This window comes from Thamnophis sirtalis, unplaced genomic scaffold (assembly GCF_051295495.1).
Source record: "Thamnophis sirtalis isolate CommonGarterSnake01/CBP01778 unplaced genomic scaffold, rThaSir2_p1.2 scaffold_8, whole genome shotgun sequence".
NCBI lineage: Eukaryota > Metazoa > Chordata > Lepidosauria > Squamata > Natricidae > Thamnophis > Thamnophis sirtalis.
In genome coordinates this window covers 2693844-2715673 of record NW_028261388.1, presented here as the reverse complement: position 1 = coordinate 2715673, position 21830 = coordinate 2693844, and the positions used below count along the sequence as shown (strand labels likewise).

General features: G+C 46.3%; 1 protein-coding gene across 1 annotated transcript in view; it reads right to left on the bottom strand.

Annotated features, from left to right (window-relative positions):
* FCHSD2 (FCH and double SH3 domains 2) overlaps positions 1-20703 on the bottom strand; it is a gene marked incomplete in the record, with an annotated part of 155528 nt that extends 134825 nt beyond the window's left edge. The window contains 2 exon segments of the mRNA XM_087720970.1: positions 14590-14687; positions 20554-20703.
* Positions 20704-21830: the final 1127 nt, after the last annotated feature.

The window sequence follows — 21830 nt, the reverse complement described above, 5'->3', positions numbered from 1 at the left end:
AAAGTTGCCAAGTTTGAAGACCCCCTGATCTAAAACTCACAATGACAAAAATACTCTTGTCCTTTGATTTTCCCCAAATAACACATCCATTAAACCCCCAAAAGCTGAGTTTCTGAGGGTATCTTATTTCTCTCGCCATGGATTATGTAACCCACACAAATAAATAGCTGATTAACTCTCTTTCTTTCTTTTTTTTTTTTTTAAAAGACATACAGACATAATAATCCAGGATGAGCTGTCCTAACTTGGCTAAGAAAAATGAAATTGATGGCCTTGCTATTTTGGGCTTACAAACTCACATTTTCAAGATTCTTCCCTGCTATTCAGGGGATATGCATTTATCCTCCAGCCAATATTCCAGTGCCAGAAGATTTCAGCTTCAAAGAAAACAGACCAGCTGCCAATCCTGATTTCACAGACCTTCGGATGTCCATGTTGTTGTGTTGTTGTTGTTGCAGAGAGTTTTGGCAAGGGTGTGCCCGTAGGAAATCCCAGGGGGAGTTTTTGAAAAAAGCTAAGGAATTTGCTGATCTTACACCTGAATTTACCAACATTTTGGGAATGGATTTACACACTTTTTTTGGCACAAATTACACCCTCCTGGCATTCAACCGAGGAGGCCAATAACCTACTAGCTGCATCCAAGAATAATTGCTAGCTGCATCTGATGTTTTGCAAGAATTTGAACAAGCACCGACAGTATTAATAGAATAATTAGAGGGTAGAACGAAAGCACGGCAGAAACCGAGATCTATCTTTTGACCCATAGGAAAAAAAAAAAGTCTGCAGGATGTCTGCATTTTCAAAACTCACCCAGCTGTCCAGGAAAAGGCCAAAAGAAACACATCTCAAGGGTGTGAGTGAGGTTTCAGAAAGCAGCATTTTCACTGCTGAGCAAAAATCAAGGAGGTGAGGGCATAGCTTCACATCAACAGGAGGGAACTCCAAAAGGCACGTGAAAGGGGAGAGTTTCACAGAAAGAAGGGTGGAAGCCTGGAACCAGCTTCCAGCAGAGATAAGTAGGCCAGTAACTGAGTTTAAACATGGTTGGGAGAAACACATGCCTATCGTCCGACTAGGATGGATGGAAAGATATAGATACTGAGAGATAGATGTTAGATAGAGCAATAGATCGTTAGAAGGAAGTTATATAGATGGATGGATGGATGGATGGATGGATGGGATGGATGGATGGATGGATGGAAAGATGTAGATACTGAGGGATAGATGATAGATCGATAGATCGATTGAAGGAAGTTATATAGATAGATAGAAGGAAGGAAGGAAGGAGATACTGATGGATGGATGGATGGATGGAAAGATGTAGATACTGAGGGATAGATGATAGATCGATAGATAGATTGAAGGAAGTTATATGGATAGATAGAAGGAAGGAAGGAGATACGGATGGATGGATGGATGGATGGATGGATGGATGGAAAGATGTAGATACTAAGGGATAGATGATAGATTGACAGAAGGAAGTTATATATAGATGGATGGATGGATGGATGGATGGATGGATGGATGGATGGAAGGAAGGAAGGAAGGAAGGAAGGAAGGAAGGAAGGAAGGAAGGAGATATGGATGGATAGACAGAGATGGATGGATGGGAAGATGTAGATACTGAGGGAGGGAGGGATAGATAGATAGATAGATAGATAGATAGACAGACAGACAGACATAAAGATGAATGGATAGATGGACAGAAAGATGTAGATACTGAGGGATAGACAGACAGACAGACATAGAGATGAATGGATGGATAGATGTAGATACTGAGGGATAGATAGATAGATAGATAGATAGATAGATAGATAGATAGATAGATAGATAGATAGATAGATAGATAGATAGAGATAGATAGATAGATATAGAGATAGATAGGGATATGGAAGGTAGGAAGGAAGGGAGGGAGGGAGGAAGAAGATACCGAGGGATGGATGGATGTATAAATATTAAAAATTAAAATTATACAAAATTATAAAAATTAATGAATAAATAAAAATAAGAAATACATAAATGAAAATTAATCATTAAAAACAATCAATTAATGAATTAATTAAAAATAAAACAAAAGCAAACCAACAAGCAAAACCTCTGCATTCTTTCCCTGCCCTCAGTTCTCCACACCCGAAGGTATGGATGCTTTCAGTCTAAGCAATTCCAGAAATGGAGATCGAGAGAGAGAGATAGGAGACTTAGCAGAGAGAGAGAGAGATAATATCGCCTTCCCTCTTGCAAATATGAAATTGCTACAGGATTTGCCCTGAAAGAGAGTCGCAAAAAAAGGGTAAGGCTGGGACGGTTAAAACGCCGGATTTCACGTATGTTTTTCCTCCCCGTTTCTCCTAGAATAATAATTGCTCAGCTTGCAAGCATACCTGGACCATTATTGGAGGAGGGCCTTCTCTGTGGCTGCTCCAACCCTTTGGAACGAACTCCCCGTGGAGATTCGAACCCTCACCACCCCCCAGGCCTTCCGCAAAGCCCTTAAAACCTGGCTGTTCCGACAGGCCTGGGGCTAAAGAGCTGTTGCCCCCGTCTCGAATGGTATGACTGTTGTGTGTTTTTAAATTATGTATTGTTGTGTATCGTTTATTTTATTTTTTTGTCTGTACCCCCCCCCTGATTTGATTTGTTAGCCGCCCTGAGTCCCCTTCGGGGGGGGAAAGGGCGGCATATAAATATAATAAATGAATGAATGAATGAATTATTGTCCACCAAAGGCCCGTGGAGGGAAGAGCGAGGCAGCGTCCTTACTCGGGTGGAAAGAAATGTTTGCAAAGGGGACTGACTGAACTGACAGGAGAGTTTGTCAAGTCCTTTTCCCCCAGGCTGCTGTTCTAATTTTGAGTAACTGCATTTAGGCTTTGCACTTTGGATAAACCAGCATTCCCAGCCACGGGTTCATCCTGCAGGATGGCCCAGTTTTGAGAACCGGCCGATCGTTATCTCGTAGCTACTACGCCCACATTCAGGTAATCAGGTTTCTAGGTGAGGGAGCCTTGACGTAAGTCACAAGGCGATTCATCTTTGACAGCTGCCTCCTACTCGGCTGAAGAGCCACACTTGGGAGCAGAACGTGTCCAGGCGCCTCAAACGGACAAGGCGGTCCTCGGCCTACGACGAGCCCAGAATTTCCAATGGTAAGCAGGAGAGTTCAATGGGTTCCGCCCCATTCGACGACCTTCCTTGCCACGGCTGTTAAGCGAATCCCTGCCGTTCTTCAGTTAGCAATATGGTCCCCCCATTTTCAGAAGGTCGCTTGACACCGGGAGGCTGCAACCGTCATAAATATGAATCAGTTGCCAAACATCCAAATTTTGATCCTGCGACCACGGGGGAGGGAGGCTGCAACGGTCATTAAGTGTGAAAAACGGTTGCAAGTCGCTTTTTCAGTGCCGTTGTAACTTAGAGCGGCCGCTAAATGAACCGTCGCAAGTCAAGGACTACCTGTATACTTTCTAAAAGGTGGTAGGCTATTTTGGGGGGACAAATTTATTCAAACTGGCACGGCCCGTCCTTAAGACGCTTCAAAGAACCTCTTTCCAGCATCGGTGAGCCAACAGAGGTACTCCTCGACTTACAACGGTTCACTTAGCGACCATTCAAAGTTACAATGGCACTTTTAAAAAAATGGCTTTTTTACATTTTACCACCATTGCAGCATTGCAAATGGTCACGTGATAAAAATCCAGATTCTTGGCAACCGACTCGTACTTATGACGCTTGCGGTCTTAAGACTCTTTTGGGACCTTCTGACAAGCAAAGTCAATGGGGGGAGCCAGATCTGCTTAACAACCGCAGTGACTCACTTAACAATGCTGAAAGTTCATTTAAAAAAAACGGGGCGAGACCTCACTTAACAAATGTCTCACTTAGCGACGGGAATTTTGGGCTGCGTCGTGCTTGTAAGCAGACGGCTACCTGTAGAAAAGGTGTTTTCGTCGTCACAATTCTAAACTGTGCAAATTATTTAGCCTCCTCGGACATTTAAGCCGCTTTAACACTTTAACAAGAAAGGGGAGGAAAATCGTAAAAACGGGGGCGGGGAAACTCAATTCCCAGCCGTCTCGCTTAGCAACAGAAATTTCGGGCGCGGCTGTGGCCGTACGCCGAGGACCCGCTGCCCTCGAAGGCTGCGCATTTTGCACACCAGCCGCATTGTCAGGCTGCATTGTTCCCGCAAAGCGTCGTTCCCTCCGGCCTGCTTCAAAACACAGCTTTAGGGCAATTAGACGTTATGAAAATAGCCAACTTACTGGAACTAATTAAACGATCGCGCCAGCTTCATACCGGACCAAATTCCAGCCTGCGTTGAGAGACACAGCAGCTCATTGTTCCCGGCAGTTACTGTTCTATCCACAGACAATTACGTTTATTACCTATCCATTTCGGTTTAAATGGGAGTAGCGGAGAAGTTGGGGGGGGGTGTATGTGTGTGGTTCCCCCCCCCCTCCTTATTGCTCACAATAGATGCAATATTAGAAATGGTTCTAATATTTTTAGGGGTTCCACCACAAAACCGCGCTCGACAAAACCGCGTAGCTGACGTCATCAACAGGGCGACAACAGCGCGGAGACAGAAGAACGCTGTAAACGCTAAACCTAAAATTAACCCCTAAACCTAAACCTAACCCCCCTAAACCTAACCCCCCTAAACCTAACCCTAAACCTAACCCTTAACCTAACCCTAAACCTAACCCTTAACTTAACCCTGAACCTAAACCTAATCCTAACCCTTAACCTAAACCTAACCCTTAACCTAACCCTTAACCAAACCCTAAACCTAATCCTAACCCTTAACCTAACCCTAAACCTAACCCTAACCCTTAACCAAACCCTAAACCTAATCCTAACCCTTAACCTAACCCTAAACCTAATCCTAACCCTTAACCTAACCCTAAACCTAACCCTAACCCTTAACCTAACCCTAACCCTAACCCTAACCCTAACCCTTAACCTAACCCTAACCCTTAACCTAACCCTAAACCTAACCCTAATCCTTAACCTAACCTTAAACCTAACCCTAAAGCTAACCCTAAACCTAACCCTTACCTTAAGTTGAATCGGCTTGCTTTCAAAGCGCTATTTAAAGCGCCCTTCTTTCTCCGCGCTCGCTGTTGTCGCCCTGTTGATGACGTCAGCGACGCGGTTTAATCGGGCGCGGCTTAGTCGAGCGCGGTTTTGTCGTGCCACGATTTTTAGGGACTGTCACTGTCGCGCGTGAGTCCCTGCAGGACGCGAAGGAGCAACTCCGGGCGTCTGGGTGGAATTCTGATTGACAAGAGAGCCTCGTGTGCTTTGCAAGCCAGGTGACTCACGGTTGACTTGCAGCTGCATTAATGGGCACGGATGGGAAAAACCTGCCCCAAGGTCTCGCTTCGAGCCAAGGATTCCTGATGTGATGTGTGAACGGGCGATGTTCCTGTGTACAAAAAGGACAGGGCAGAAGGCAGGACAAGAAGCGACGGGTAGAAACTCATCAAGGAGAGAAAGCAACCTGGAACTAAGGAGAGACTTCCCAACAGTGAGGGCAATTAACCAGTGGAACTGCTTGCCACCAGAGGTTGTGGGGGCTCCATCACTGGAGGTTTTCAAGAAGAGACTAGACAGCCATCTGTGTGACACGGTATAGGGTCTCCTGCTTGAGCAGGGGGTTGGACTAGAAGACCTCCAAGGTCCCTTCCAGCTCTGTTATTCTGGGAGGGAGGGATAGATACTGAATAGAGAGAAAGATGGATAATAGCTGGCTAGATGATAGATAAATAACTAGATAGATGATAGATTAGATAGGAGAGAGAGTGAGTGAGTTATGGATAGACAGACAGCAGAGAGAAAAAGAGATAGGTAGATAGATGATAGATTGATAGATGATTGATAGACAGATAAGAGATAGATGATATATATATAGATATAGATAGATAGATAGATAGATAGATAGATAGATAGATAGATAGATAGATAGATAGATAGATAGACAGACAGACAGACAGACAGACAGACATGGATGGATGATAGAGAGAGAGTGAGTGAGTTATGGATAGACAGCAAAGAGAAAAAGAGATAGATGATAGAAAGATAGATAGATAGATATTGATAGATAAGTAGATAGATAGATGATAGAGAGAGAAGTATAGATAGATAGACAGCAGAGAAAAAAAAGATAGATAGGTAGATAGATGATAGATTGATAGATGATTGATTGATATATAGATGATTGATAGACAGATAAGAGATAAGAGATAGATGATAGATAGATTGATAGATAAGATAGATGGATGGATGGATGGATGGATGGATAGATAGATAGATACACAGACAGACAGAGATAGATGGATGGATGGATGATAGAGAGAGAGAGTAAGTTATGGATAGATACAGCAGAGAGAAAAAGAGATAGATAGGAGATAGATGATAGATGATTGACAGATAGATAGATAATAGATAAGATAGATGATAGATAAATAGATAGATAGGTGTGTCTGTGTGTGTGTGAGAGGGAGAGAATAAGAGGTTTTAAAAAAAAGACTAGACAGCCATCTATATGAAATGGTATGAGGTCTTGAGCAGAGGGTTGGACTAGAAGACCTCTGAGGCCCCTTCCAGCTCTACTCTGATGGATTGATTGAGTGCCGACTATCGTCCTGTCCTCCAACCATGGCCGCCTATATTCCAGGCAGACCTCAACGCCTTCCCCTTGAAGATGAATTACTATGCCAAATATTCATCTTCCAGCTTCCAGCGTTGAGAAGCTTTCGATATTTGTGGGTTTTAAGCTTCGCCCCCAGGCAAGCAAAAAGAAATTAGACCTACATGCCCAGAATGGTTGAGACCAAAATAAATAAATAAAATCAAACCGCAGGCAGGTAAAATCAGAATTTCCATTGCTCATAAACGAGATGGTTTGAAGGTGAATTGCGCCCGATTTTTACGCCCTTTCTGCCACAGCCATTAAGCGAATCATTGCGGTTGTTAAGCAAATCAGGCCTCTCCCGTCTGCCTGTTGGAAGTTGGCAGTGAAGGATGTGGATTGTGATCCCACGACAGCTACAAGTGTCATACACACCTATCGGTTGACATTTGCAGCATCCTGAAGTCCTGTGGCCATATTTTTTTTTAAACTACGGTTTTGCTGAAAACCGACATTTATTTCCAGTTTTGGGGAAAAAAACTGCACCCATAGTAAACTACTGGTTTATTTAACAACCGCGGTGATTTGTTCACAACGGCCAGAAAAATGATCGTAAAACCAAGATGGCCCCATATAGCCAATCCTTTTTACAACTGTGGTGGGCAGCTTCCATTATGGTCATAACTCCAGGACAGCCTGGACATAAGTCGTTCTCCACTTACAACCGTTCTTTCAAAATTCAGCAGCAGCAGCCCTGTAAAAAGAGATGCTTCTCACACTTACGACCACTCCATGCTCACGGGATCGGGATTCAGACATTTGGCCACTGGCTCACATTTATGACGGTGGCAATGTCCCGGGAGGACGGGGGTGTTTCTGCGGTCCCCTTTTGTGACCTTCCCAGATGGCTTCTGATAGGCAAAGCCAATGGGGGAGGGGAGCCAGATTTCCTTAACGACCGCTTGATTCACTTAACAACCATGGCAAAGCAGGTCATAAAATGAGGGCACAACTCACTTAACAACTGCAAATTTGGGGCTCAGTTGTCGTTGCTAAATGAAAGACTACCTGTATTTGTTCCCAGGATTTCTGGAAGTTTTTTTAATCAAACGTATTTCCTCTGGCCAAGGAATAACAGAGTCGGAAGGGACCTTGGAGATCATCTAGTCCAACCCCAGCTCAGGCAGGAAATCCTGTATCATTCAAACTAGCATACAAATCCCAAAGCTTATCTGCATATTGTCTGTCTTCTTTAGTCATTAAAAAAAAACCACCCACTGCAGAACGTATTTTTGAGATCCACAAATCGGTTTAGCGTACGCTCGTATTTCTTAAGTCTCTTCCTCCCCTCCTCGTAAATGTGATTTTTTTTATGCACGCACAAAGGAACAGAGTTTTAAAAGACAGCTAAACTGAGATTAGAGTGGATTGAAACCTCTGAAATATTGGGGAAAAAAAGATGGAAATTAAAGGAAGACATCTGTCACCTTACCAGCCGCTTCAAAATCCTCTCTTTAAAAAACTCCACCGCGGGCACTAAAGCACATTTAAACCTAGAAGTGTTAATTCATTAACCTCCAACAATTAACAATGCATATTTGACATCTGAATTAACTTTAAAGCCCTGATGGTTTGGGGAAGAGGGGGGGGGGCGATTTTCTCACTGCCGAGGCAGGTAATCAACACCGCCTAAAGTTGATTTTTTTTTAAAAAAAAACTTTTCGGCATCTGCATATTTTACAACAGAAATAAGGAGCAAAGAGAAACGTTTAAAAAAAATACAGAGTTTGTTGGCTGACAGGAGATTTGTGCAGCTCATGTTTAAAAGATGATAAAAAGTGGGAGGGAGAACTGTCAGTGCATTAACAATACATTTTTGAAATCCAGCAAATCTTTCTTGCATTTAGAAGTTGTAATGACAGCGGCAGGAGGGAAATCAGAGTGCCAGGAATCTTGCATGTTGCAGTTTGATGACTCCCAGAAACCCAGGCTGGCTGGGGGATTAGAGGTCTTCTAGTCCAACCCGCTGCTCAAGTGGGAGATCCTATACTTATCAGCAATGTATGCATTATAATTGTATTTTCATCTATCTGGCTATCTATCTCTATCCATCTCTATCTCTATCTCTCTCCCTCCCTCTCTCTCCCTCAGTAGACACATCTTTCCATCCATCCATCTCTATGTCTGTCTGTCTCTCCATCCCATCCATCCATCCATCAGTATCTCCTTCCTTCCATCCACCCACCCACCCACCCACCCACCCACCCACCTACCAGAATGACAGTTGGAAGAGACTTTGGAGGTCTTCCAGTCCAACCCCTGCACAAGCAGGAGACCCTATACTCATAAGCAACTTATGCATTATAATTGTTTTTTATCTATCTATCTATCTATCTATCTATCTATCTATCTATCATCTATTTATCTATCTATCTATCATCTATTTATCTATCTATCTATCTATCTATCATCTATCTATCCATCTATCATATCTCTGTCTCTCTCTCTCTCTCTGTCTCTATCTATCTATCTCTATCCATCCATCCATCCATCCATCCATCCATCCCTCTCTCTCCCTCTCTCCCTCCCTCAGTATTTACATCTTTCCATCCATCCATCTCTATGTCTGTCTGTCTCTGTCTCTCCATCCATCCATCTGGATCTTCCTTCCTTCCTTTCTTCTTTCCATCCATCAATCCACCCACCCCCACTACCTACCTACCAGAATGGCAGAGTTCGAAGGGAGCTTGGAGGTCATGTAGTCCACCCCCCTGCTCAAGCAGGAGACCCTAATACCATTTCAGTCAAATTTTTATCCAATCTCTTCTTAAGAACCTCCAGTGTTGGAGCACCCACAACTTTTGGAGGCCAGCTGGTCCGCTGGTTAATTGTCCTCTCTGTTAGGAAATTTCTCCTCATTTTTCAGGTTGCTTCTCTCCTTTATTAGTTTTCACCCATTGCTTCTTCTCCTGCCTTCAGGTGCTTTAGAGAATAAGTTCTTTGTGGCAACCCTTGAGATATTGGAAGACTGCTATCATGTCTCCCCTGGTCCTTCTTTTCATTAAACTAGACATACCCAGTTCCTGCAACCGTTCTTCATATGTTGGGGCATTCACAACTTCTGGAGGCAACTTCTGTTCCACTGATTAATTGTCCTCACTGTCAGGAAATTTCTCCTCAGTTCTAAGTTGCTTCTCTCCTTGGTTAGTTTCCACCCATTGCTTCTTGTTCTGCCCTCAGGTGCCTTGGAGAATAGTTTGACTCCCTCTTCTTTGTGGCAACCCCTGAGATATTGGAAGACTGCTATCATGTCTCCCCTAGTCCTTCTTTTCATTAAAACTAGACATACCCAGTTCCTGCAACCGTTCCTCACATGTTTTAGCCTCCAGTCCCCTAATCCTCTTTCTTGCTCTTCTCTGCACTCTTTCTAGAGTCTCCACATCTTTTCTACATCGTGGCGACCAAAACTGGATGCGTTATTCCAAGTGTGGCCTTTCCAAGGCCTTGTAAAGTGGTATCAACACTTCACGTGATCTTGATTCTCTCCCTCTGTTGATGCAGCCTAGAACTGTGTTGGCTTTTTTGGCAGCTGCTGCACACGGCTGGCTCCTATTTCAATGGTTGCCCACTAGGACTCCAAGATCCCTCTCACAGTTACTACTGTTGAGTAAGGCAGGGTTTCCCAACCTTGGCAACTTGAAGATGTCCGGACTTCAACTCCCAGAATTTCCCAGCCAGCATTCGCTGGCTGGGGAATTCTGGGAGTTGAAGTCCGGACATCTTCAAGTTGCCAAGGTTGGGAAACCCTGGAGTAAGGTACCACCTACACTACCTATATACCACCTATATACACCTATATAACCAATTTCATTACATTTAAGTACAATGACAATGAAGATTATACATACTGTACCTATGCACGTCAAAGATATCAAACTCCGTAGCAATAGGAATTCCAGCTCCGTTCCTTTCCATGAGTCAAACTGGAAATCCTTTTTCCATCGGAGGGCGGGGGAGGTAGCCAAGCCCTCCTCCCTCGGTGCCCCACCGTCTTATTTCCGTCTGTGAATTGTTTCCTTCCCATCTTGAAACTGAAAAGCTTTGACATCTGCGTTGCCAACCGAGCCTTAATTGGCCAAGCTGTTGAGGCAACACGGTGCCAGCTCATCGTCACCGAAGCTGGCGCTTACAAATAAGGAACCATGTTCCCCCAGCGGTGTCTACGGGGAGTTAGCTCTTCGGGAGGCCAACTGTAACCTCAAGTGGTCGTTAAGTAAGCGTTCGTAAGTCGAGGACTGTCCGTAGGGGGGAAAGACTGAAGGGACCCCGAGTAGGGAGGACCATTAAACGGTGGAACAGAAGTTGTTGGGTGCTCCATCAGTGGAGGTTTTTAAGAAGAGACTGGAAACTCATTTGTCTGAAATGGTAGAGGGCCTCCTGCTTGAGCAGGGGGTTGGACTAGATGACCTCCAAGCTCCCTTCCAGCTCTATTCTTACAACCACTGCATGGTCACGTATCAAAATTCAGATGCCTGGCAACTGGTTGATTGATTGGCATGATTTCCTCCTTTTGCGACCTTCTGACAACGGGATTAGGATTAGGATTTATTTCATTTATATGCCGCCCTTTTCCCCGAAGGGGACTCAGGGCGGCTCACAACTCAGTCAAGGGAAAGGAAGTACAAACAGGGAATAAAGACAAACAAACAATACACAATTTAAAAACACACAACAACCATACCATTCGAGAAGGGGGGCAGAGGCTCTTTAGCCCCAGGCCTGCCGGAACAGCCAGGTTTTGAGGGCTTTGCGGAAGGCCTGGAGGGAAACCAGTTTCGCTCAACAACCTACTTATCTGCAGCGATTCACTTAACAACTATGGCAAGGAAGGTGGTGAAAATGGGGCAAACTCACTTAACAACTATCTTGCTTAGCAACGGGGGCTCGGTTTTGATCACCAGTTGAACATTAAGAAGATATTGGATAACCATTTGTGTGAAATGGTATTGGGCAGAGGTGTCCAAACTCGGGAACTTTAAGACTTGTGGACTTCAACTCCTGGTATAGGGTTTCCTGCCTAGGCAGGGGGTTGGACTAGAAGACCTCCAAGGACCCTTCCAACTCTGCTATTCTATTCTATTATCTGTGCTGAGAATCTTTAACAAACGTAACACTTCCACTGCAATTTCCAAACTCTTACACAGTACTTTCGCAGTAATTTCTTACACAGTACTTGCCAAATAACCAGCTCATTTTTCTTTGTGGTTAAGACAAAACAACTTTTTTTTAAAACAATGTTATGTACGAGGCACTGCCCTCGCACTCATGCCAGCCATCTATTCATTTGAGTTTAGACGTTTTTGATTAGGTTATACAATAAAATACAAAGCAAATAGGAAGTCACAGTTGGGGGGGGGAGGAGAAGGGGAAAGAGAAGCGATGGGATGGGGAGGGGAGAAAGTTTTAAAAAATGACTTCTGACTCCCTCCGTTGCAGTAAAATTAAGCGTTAAAATCAAACCACCACTTTTGATTCCTCCGTAATACTATAAACTAGCCATTTCTATAGAAAACAATTCACCTAAAATCAAAGGTTCATTTTTTTTTCCTCCCACATCTCAAGCTCACGGGACAACAAAAGTACTTATATTCTTTTCTTTATTCTGGCCAGCCATGTATTTATGATATAATTGGATCTCAAAAGATGGGAAGATAACCTTGGCAAGACATTCTGTTCAGCCAACACGAACTTTTCAGACAAGGACGTACCCATCTGTGACATGCAGAACGAACTCCTAACGATCATAAAATGCAATCCTTATGTATGGGAACAAATACCTTACAGACTATATAGTAACCGGTCCGGCCAGCAATTTCAGTGCAAGTAAATATTTTTTTAAAAAGGGAGCGAGCATTCTTGTGGAAAAGACGCGGCAAAATTTCCACCGCAACACCAGGAGGATCTTAATGCCAGACAAGCATCCTGCGACAGATTTGACTATTGACAAGACGGCTTTTATCACGCCGAATGCTTTCCAATTTGCTAAGAAAGTCCTCGGAATCGCCAGGAGTAATTTGCGAGGCGCCCCTAATCGTGTGCTGGATTTGCAATCAGAAAGCCCACCGACGCTGATGTTTTATTGATCGCATGCAAATATTTCTTCGCAGGCCTGTCCCAAGAAATCGATGCTCTCTTACACCAAGAGCCAATGAATGTTTCTCCAGCTCGCTTTCCTCCCCCCATGGATTCTTTTAAAATAAAAAAAAAGGGGATAAAATGCTAAGGAGAAGAAAGTCCAATTATGGGCATTAGTAGTATACAGGTAGTCCTCAAGTTACGGCCACAATTGAGCCCAGCGCTTATGTTGCTAGGTGGAATGTTCCTTAAGCGAGCGTGGCCCCATTTTACGAACTTCCTTACGACAGCTGTTAAGCGGATCGCTGCGGTTGTTGAATGAGGAACGCCGTCTTTAAATGAATCTGGCTTTCCCTGTTGACTTTACCCGGAGGTCGCAAAAGAGGATCATGTGACACACACACCCGGGACACTGCGACCATCATAAATATGGGTCAGCTGCAAAAGTCTGACTCACGTGACCACGGGGATGTTGCAAGTATGAAAAGAAATAAGAAGTCATTTTTTTTCAGTGCCGTTGTAGCTTTGGTCGGTCGCTAAATGAACTGTTGCAAGTCGAGGACTTGCAGCCATTTCTCGAGCCACTGTTCAAAGCCACAACAGCACTGCAAAAAGTGGGCTTATGACCGGTCCTCCCACTTATGTCCAGCACAGCATTTCCATGGTCGCATGATCAAAATTCAGAGGTTTGGCAAGCGACCCCAAATTTACGACGGTCAGAATGTCTCCGGAGCCATGTCATCCCTCTTTGTGACTTCCGGACAAGCAAAGTCAGTGGGAAAGCAAGATTCACTTAACAACTGCAGTGATTCACTCAACAACCGTGGCAAGAATAGCAATAGCAGTTAGACTTATGTACCGCTTCATAGGGCTTTCAGCCCTCTCTAAGCGGTTTACAGAGTCAGCATATTGCCCCCAATAACAATCCGGGTCCTCATTTCACCCACCTCGGAAGGATGGAAGGCTGAGTCAACCCTGAGCCGGTGAGATTTGAACTGCTGAACTGCAGATAACAGTCAGCTGAAGTGGCCTGCAGTACTGCACCCTAACCACTGCGCCACCTCGTAAAATGGGGCAAAACTCACACCACCCATCTCTCACTTAGCAACAGAAATTTTGGGCTCTCCACTTGTGGCCACAAGTCAAGGACTAACCGGATAGATAGATAGATAGATAGATAGATAGATAGATAGATAGATAGATAGATAGATAGATAGATAGATAGATAGATAGATAGATAGATAGATAGATAGATAGATAGATAGATGATTGATAGATAGATAGATAGATAGATAGATAGATAGATAGATAGATAGATAGATAGATAGATAGATAGATAGATATAGATGATAGATAGATAGATAGATAGATAGATAGATAGATAGATAGATAGATAGATAGATAGATAGATAGATAGATAGATAGATAGATAGATAGATAGATAGATAGAGATATAGAGATATATTTTTCAAAAGCCAATTTGCAGAATGACCAATTCTGGCTCTTTTTGGAGGTGAAGCAGTCAAGAATCTGACTCACTTCCAGAGTCACAAAAAAACAACAATCATTTCGGACCCCTTGGTCTCCCATCGTTATTAACGGCCGGGTTTTCCAACTTGGGGAGGAGAAAAAAAAAACATGCATTGTGTTAGTTGCCGTTATAACTTCCAGCTGTGCCGAGGCCTTTGCGGAGTTCGAAGGCAGGAAATCTTAAAAGGAAATTCCATCAGTTCCTGGCGTTTTGTAACCCAAACTGTTGTCCCAAAAAGGAGCTCTGGGAAAAAAAATATAAATAAACGTGGCCGTTAATTGTATACCTCATGTCTTCAAGTAAGTCGCATTCTGCCTGATGCTTCGCTTGAAGTTTTGTCATCTGCTCGGCCTGGATGAGTTTCAGCTCTTGAGTGATTTTCACCTGGGAGGAGAGAAAAATGTGATTTTATTTTTAAAAAATAATAATTATTTCCTTCCACATCTTTCTCGTTTAATACTGTAAATGTTGTAAGTTGGGGTTTACCCATGTTGGGCAGGTTAAGACCCCCTGGACTTCAACTCCCAGAATTCCCCAGCCAGCATGGCTGGCTGGGGAATTCTGGGAATTGAAGTCATGGGGGTCTTAACTACGCCCAACATGGGGAATCCTTGGGTGTTAAATGATACACCTTTACACTCATAATTTGGGACGAGAATTCCCATTGCTAAACAAAGGAATCAACCTGAATGTACAACCTTCTGCGTGGTCGCTAAGCGAAGCAGGTGGTTGTTAAATTGAACCCAGCTTCCTTTCATCGGTTTTGTGAGTCGGGAATCGCTTTGAAGGTCACAAATGGGGACTGAATAACAACCACAGTGAGACTGTGGTATAAATACACACCCGTGAGGAAGTTGGAATTGCGAGGACTGGTCGTAAGTCACTTCACTTCGGCGCCTTTGTAATATCGGTCGGTCGCTACACGAATGGTAATAAGTCAAGGATTGCCTGACATGGCTAAATGCAGGCAATTACAACAGCTCATTTAGTGACCAGAGTTACGACGGTAATTGCAAATGTGACCTATGACCACTTTTCACACTTACAACCATTGAAGTTTCTCCGTGGCCGCATAATCAAAATTCAGATACTTTGATTGATTCGTATTTACGACGGTCGCAGCGTCACGTGATTTCCCTTTTGTGACCTCCTGTCAACGGGGAAGGCGGTAAATTCACTTAACAACCGTCTTCCTGACTTGGCAACTGTGGCGAGAAAGGTGATAAAAATCGGGCAAAATTCACCTAGCAAATGTTTCCCTGAGCAGCAGAAAAGTGGGGAGGGGGGAGCATTGTGGTCGTAAGTTGAGGACTACCTGCATTGTGATTTCCCCTACCTTACAGCTGGCAACCGAATGACTGCTGTGTTTTTTTTCAAAAGAAATTATGCCAACGTAACTTTGGAAAGTGAAATGGTTTCATCTCTCTTAGAACAATCTGGAGATGCAACATTTCCTGCATTATGAATGATTATCGCAAGCAAAGTTCGCCGTGTTCCCAAATAATCAAATACCTCTGCGGAAAAGTCACCTTTATACTCAGGTGACCCTTGAATCAGATGGAAGCTAGCCTCGGCCAAAAAAAAAGGAATGTCAACTCGGCAATAATTCCAGCGGGCGCAGGAAACGCAACTTTAAAAAGTTTCGTGAGCTCATTTTTTTTTTAAAAAGGGCAGATCGATAGAAAGAAAAGAGAAACCGTCATCCCCTCTGCTCTTCGCTAGAGTCAACCATCAGGATGCTGTTAAGTTATTTGAAGGTTAAAGGTTTAAATATTAATATTCCCCGCTTTGAAGGTTCTCAGTTTAAACCCTGGAAAGAATTAAATGAACTCACGGAAACAGTTTGATAAACAAGAAGGGGAGGAAGAAAATGGAAAAATCCTTCCAAGAGCTAATAGGACCCCATAATGGATTCACAGTAGGGAAAGCCACATTAGTATATATTAGGAAAAAAAATATCTTAAGGACTAGCTCCTTTTCCAATTACCTCATTTTATTAACAGGCGGAAGCTCTCCTCCTCACTGGCCCTTTCCAGCCCTGTAAAACTCCTGATATTTGCTGCCTTTTAATTGTGTTAATTGGAAAAATATCCATCAGACACCTTCAGATTTTATTTGCAAGTACTGATAGTCCTCGATTTACGGCCACAATTGGGCCCAAAACGTCTGTTGCTAAGCAAGGCAGTTCTTCAGGTTTTACCACCTTTCATTTTATTTCATTTTATTATATTTATATGCCGCCCTTTTCCCCCGAAGGGGACACCTTTCTCGCCACAGTTGTTAAGTGAATCCCTGCAGCTGTTAAGCTAGTCGCACGGTTGTTAAGCAAACCCGGCTTCCCCATTGACTGCTGGTCAGAAGGTTGCAAAAGGGGAACCACGTGACCCCCCCGGGGACACTGCGGCCGTCGTAAATATGAATCAATTAAAGTATCTGACTTTTGATTACAGCTGCAACGGTTGTGAGTGTGAAAAATGGTGGCAAGTCCCCTTTTTCTCCCATGACCGTCGTAACTCTGGTCACGAAATGAACCGTTGTAAGTCGAGGACTGCCTGTATTTAGTTCACAAATACGAATCGGTTGTCAAGCGTCTGAATTTTGATCAGGTGTCCCTAGGGATGATGCAATGGTCATCCATGTAAAAAACGGTTGTGAGTTACTTTTTTACGGGGCCTTTGCAAATTCAAGCGGTCGTTAAATGGTTATAAATGCGAGGACTACCTGCGATCCGTAAATGCAAAAAATGTGTGCTGTTCCTCCTAATGGAAAAAATGTACATTCTTGACAGATTTGTTGGGTAATCCTCTGCTTTTTTTTCCACTGGTCAAGGAAAACTTTCTGATTCCCCAGGTGGGAAAGCCCAGGTGTCAATCAGATCTCTGGGGAATTCTGGGAGTTGAAGTCCAGGGGGTCTCAACGTGGCCACGGTTGGGTTTCCTTGCGTGTTAAAGCGATACGCCTTTACACACTCACAATCGGGATGAGGATTCCCCTTGCCAAACAAAGAAACCAACCCGAATTTACAACCTTTCGCATGGCCGTTAAGCAAATCACGTGGTCGTTAAGTGAAACCCAGCTCCCTTTGATTGGCTCTGCGAGTCGGATGACGTAACTTTGCTTCTGTGGCATGAATACACCCGCGTCTGCCAAGTGCATTCTGCATTGCCATCATGTGGCCATGAGGACGTCGTAATTGCGAGGACCGGCCCTACGTTTCTTTATTTCAGCGCCGTTGCAATATCGGTCGGTCGAGGATTGCCCGCCGTGGCTAAATACAGGTAGTCTTCGAGACACAACATTTCGTGACCAGAGTTACGACGGTAATTAAAAATGTGGCTTAAAAGCCCAGGTGTCAATCAAATTTCCTGGTTCACCAGGGTCCAAATTCACGTTGTGGGAATCCGTACTAGGAAATTGCTTTAAGAAATTGTGTTTTTAAACTTTTCTTTCTCTCTAGAGCAGTGTTTCTCAAACTTGGCGACTTTAAGTCCTGTGGACTTCAACTCCCAGAATCCCCCAGCCAGCGCAGCTGCGCTGGCTGGGGGATTCTGGGAGTTGAAGTCCACAGGATTTAAAGTCACCAAGGTTGAGAAACCCTGCTCTAGAGAATAAGAGGGCTGAATTCACACTGCTCTATATTTAGGAGGGGAAATCCCCACCGTTTTGTATTCGAAAGAAGAAGAAAAGCAGGTGGGAAACGAAGCTAGTTGAGCCATTCAGGCATCACTGGAGGCTTTTAAGGAGACTGGACTAGAAGACCTCCAAGGTCCCTCCGGCTTGTCCTCAACCTACATACAGTTCATTTGGTGATCATTCAAAGTTACAACCGGGGAAAAAAAGAGGGATTTATGGTTGCTTTTCACCCTTACGACCGTTGCAGTCGTGGGAATCAAACTTCAGATACTTGGCGACTGACTCATAGTTATGACGGTCGCCGTGTTCTTGGGGGTCCTCCTGCGATCCCCTTTTGCGGCCTCCTGGCAAGCCAAGTCAATGGAGGGGGAATCCACATTCACTTAACAACCATGTAAGGAGCGCAACGATTCACTTAACAGCCGTGGCAAGAAAACTCGTGCAAACTCAGGACATGCTTCACAGCGCCATCAATTTGGGGCTCAACTGTGGTCGTAACTCAAGGACTATCTGTATCCTGTCACCTGCTATTAGCTCAGCTCCAATGAGATCCCCACACCCCTGGGGGGGGACAGACACCCTTATTTCTAACACCTCCAAATGAAATCCAGTATTTTTACCCAAGAAAAAGCAAAATCATCTCAAGGAAAGGGGGAAAAAAAGACATTTAAATTTTCAACAACAACCAAAAAAATCCACCCTGTAGGGGACTTTTTTTCTTTTAAAAGCAGAAAGGCTGAACTTTTTTTATTTTTATTTCCCCAAAGCAAATTTCATCCCCCTACAGGGAAACTCCTATCTCCACCCGAACCCCATCTGAAACTCGAAGGGGCCAGAGCAAAACCATGTTCAACAACCAATGGCCTGTAAACATGGGCAAAACTTGGCTTGCCAGGCTGAGCCCACCCTGCTAAATAAACCCCCGATTGGGGGGGGGGGGCAAGCCAAGATCACACTCCTCCTCCTCCTTCCTCCCTCCCCTCTGAAAAAAGCCCAGCCTTTTGTTGACAAAAATGAAACCTCTTTCCCTCCCCGATGAATTATAGCCAGGTCTGAACACGCAGGCACACTCTGGTGTGGGTGGCTGCTGTTGTTGTTGTTTTAAACACCCACACCACATACACACACACACGTTTATTTTATCTTCGGGGGCCAAGGCGGGCTATGGGTTCCAGTTATGCAAGAGATGGGGCAGCTGTCTTAAATGGGTTTCTTAGATAAATAAGACCTCGAGATCTATCCCCCCTTCCTGCCCGGAGGAAAGGCTGGCAAGGCTGCCCCATGGATTGGGGGGGGGTGTCTCATGGGTCTTGCAGCCCTTCTGGAGACCCCCCCAGGCCACGGATTGTCCCTTCCTGCAACGGGGCCGGCCAGACAGAAGCGTCCTGGCCGGCTGAAGTCTCCCTGGCTGGGACCCAACCCCTAAAAATAGCCTCCCTTCAATCAGGCCAACTGGACAGTTCCACCCCACCCAGCCCTTTGACCCGGGCCAAGAAGGAAGACAGGCCTGGAAACCTGGGAGGAAAATATGAGTTGGGGGCCCCCCGGATCTGTCCAGCCCAGATTTGTCCCCCTGGGGATTCCCAGCTCTCCTCCTCCTCGGATCAAAAAGCCAATTGGGGGGAAGCTTTGGGGACAAGTCAACTTGTCTTCCACCCCAGTCCTCTTCCTGCCTGGCCCAAGCAGACTGGCTGGGGATGATGGGTGCTGAAATCCCCCCCAAATCTCTGAAAGATCTCCCCAGAGGTGGGGGAGGCAGCTCGAGCTGAGCCAAGCATCCTGGCTGTTTCAAATCCTGGCTGGAGTTGGGGGAGACGAGGTGTCAGGACCCCCAATCACAACCCTCTCCGGCAAGCAGCCTCCCAGCTCCCACCGGACCCCCAAGCAGGCTTGCATTGAAGCAAGCAGCTGCATCCCCACAACGACGGGGTCATCCTTGTCTCCGGGTCGGGGGTCCGTTTTTTTCAGGAGGAGTCCCCCCTTCGGTAGGCAGGGGGAAGAGGGGTGGGGGTGAAGGTCCGCGGAGCAGCCTCAAGCAAAGCCCATCTTGCAGCCTCCCGCTTCCCGCTGACCCTCCCCAGCCTCTGCAGACCCCGCAAGACCCCCTCCTCTTCCATGCAGCTCCTCGTCCCCCTCCTCCTGCTCCTCCTGCATGCAGACCCCTAAGTCCCCCTCCTCAAACCTGCAGCCCCCCAAACCGCCTCCTCCTCCATGCAGCTCCCCGTCTTTCCTCTTCCCTCCATGCAGCCCAAGCCCCCCCTCCCCCATGCAGCCCCCAAATCCCCCTCCTCCACCCTACAGCCCCCCAAATCCCCCTCCTCCAACATGTAGCCCCCAAACCCCTCCTCCACCTTACAGCCCCCCCAAATCCCCCACCTCATCCATGCAGCCCCTCCTCCGCCCTACAGCCCCCCCCAACCCCTTCGATGCCCCCCACCCCGTCGAGACCCTTCCGCGGAGCTCCCGCCGGGACCCCGCCTCTCCCGATCGCCGGGTGGGTCGTCTCTCCTCCTGGGAAGCCGCCAGCGCCGAGGCTGAACCCGGCATCCCGTTGCTCCGCCGGGGTCGTCCTCGTCGTCCCCCCCCCCCCTCGATCCCCGCCGTTCTCCCCGCTCACCTTCCTCGGCGGCGGCTGCATGGCGGTGGCGGCGGGGCCGCTCTGGGCCTCCACATCAATCCTTCCCCGCCCGGGACGGCAACGGCCAGGCGGGCGCCGAGCGGCGGGGGTTCGAAGCCGGGCCGGGCCGGGCTCCGATGCTGCGGCTGCAGCGGCGCGGGGGCAGACGAGCGGAGGGGCGTGGCCGTGCGGGGGGGCGTGGCCGGCGAGGGGGAGGGCGGCTCCCTGGCGGCGCCCGGCCCCCTCGCAGCCACGGGGCGGGGGGCGAGGGAGGGGCGTGGCTGCGCGTGCGCGGCTAGGCCTCGGGGGGGGCGGGGAAGAAACCGCGCGAGACTTCTTTTTCTCGGCCCCGCCCCGGGGAAAAAAAAGCCCGCGCTTTTTTCTTTTTTTTTAACGCGCTTCATCCTCCCTCAGAATCAGAACCGAGCTGGAAAGGGACCTCGGAGGTCTTCTAGTCCAGCCCCCTTTCCTCAGCCACCACACACTATGTGCCATTTCAGACAAATGGGGGTCCTTTCTTTTTTTAAAAAAAAAAGAAGCTCCAGGGATGAACCACCCACAATTTCCTGAGGGAACCTATTCGGGGGTGGGTGGGTGAAGGCCGCGCTTTTTTTTCCCGCTTCATCCTCCCTTAGAATCAGAATCGAGTTGGAAGGTATCTCGGAGGTCATCTAGTCGAGCCCCCTTTCCTCAGGCAGTTACACCGTTGCAGACAACAAAGTCTGCCCGGTTTCGTCTTAAAAACCTCCAGCACCCAGTTCCATAAGTCGGAGTCGAAAACTCTTAACGGGATATTTTTAATTATTTTTTTTTTCATTACCCTCCTGCCGGCTTTCCGTCCTGATCGGCCTGACGCGCGTCACGTGTGAACGCTGACGCGCGTCAGTCAACCTGAGGGAGTTGCTTTTTTAAAAAAAAATCCGCCGCGAGACTCAGACAGACAGACAGACAGACATACATATACATATAATATATATAATATTCCCCCAGCCCTTCCCATTTGCCCCGGGAGTGGAATTAATTTTTATAACGGTTAATTGGGCTTTTTAAAATTAAAGACTGCAGCGCGAGGACGTTTTCTCGCTCCGCGCTCTCGCCGCCTGACAGGGCGCGCCGCGAAGGCGGGGCTTGAGGGAAGCCAATCGGAACGGGCGGCACGCACGCGGGGTCACGCCCCCTCCCCGTCATGGCTCCGCCTTCCTATTGGGCGCCGCGCCTCTGGCTGGTTCGCCCAGGACGAACGGATTGCGCTCCTAGGCGCTGCTGCCCCCTGGCGG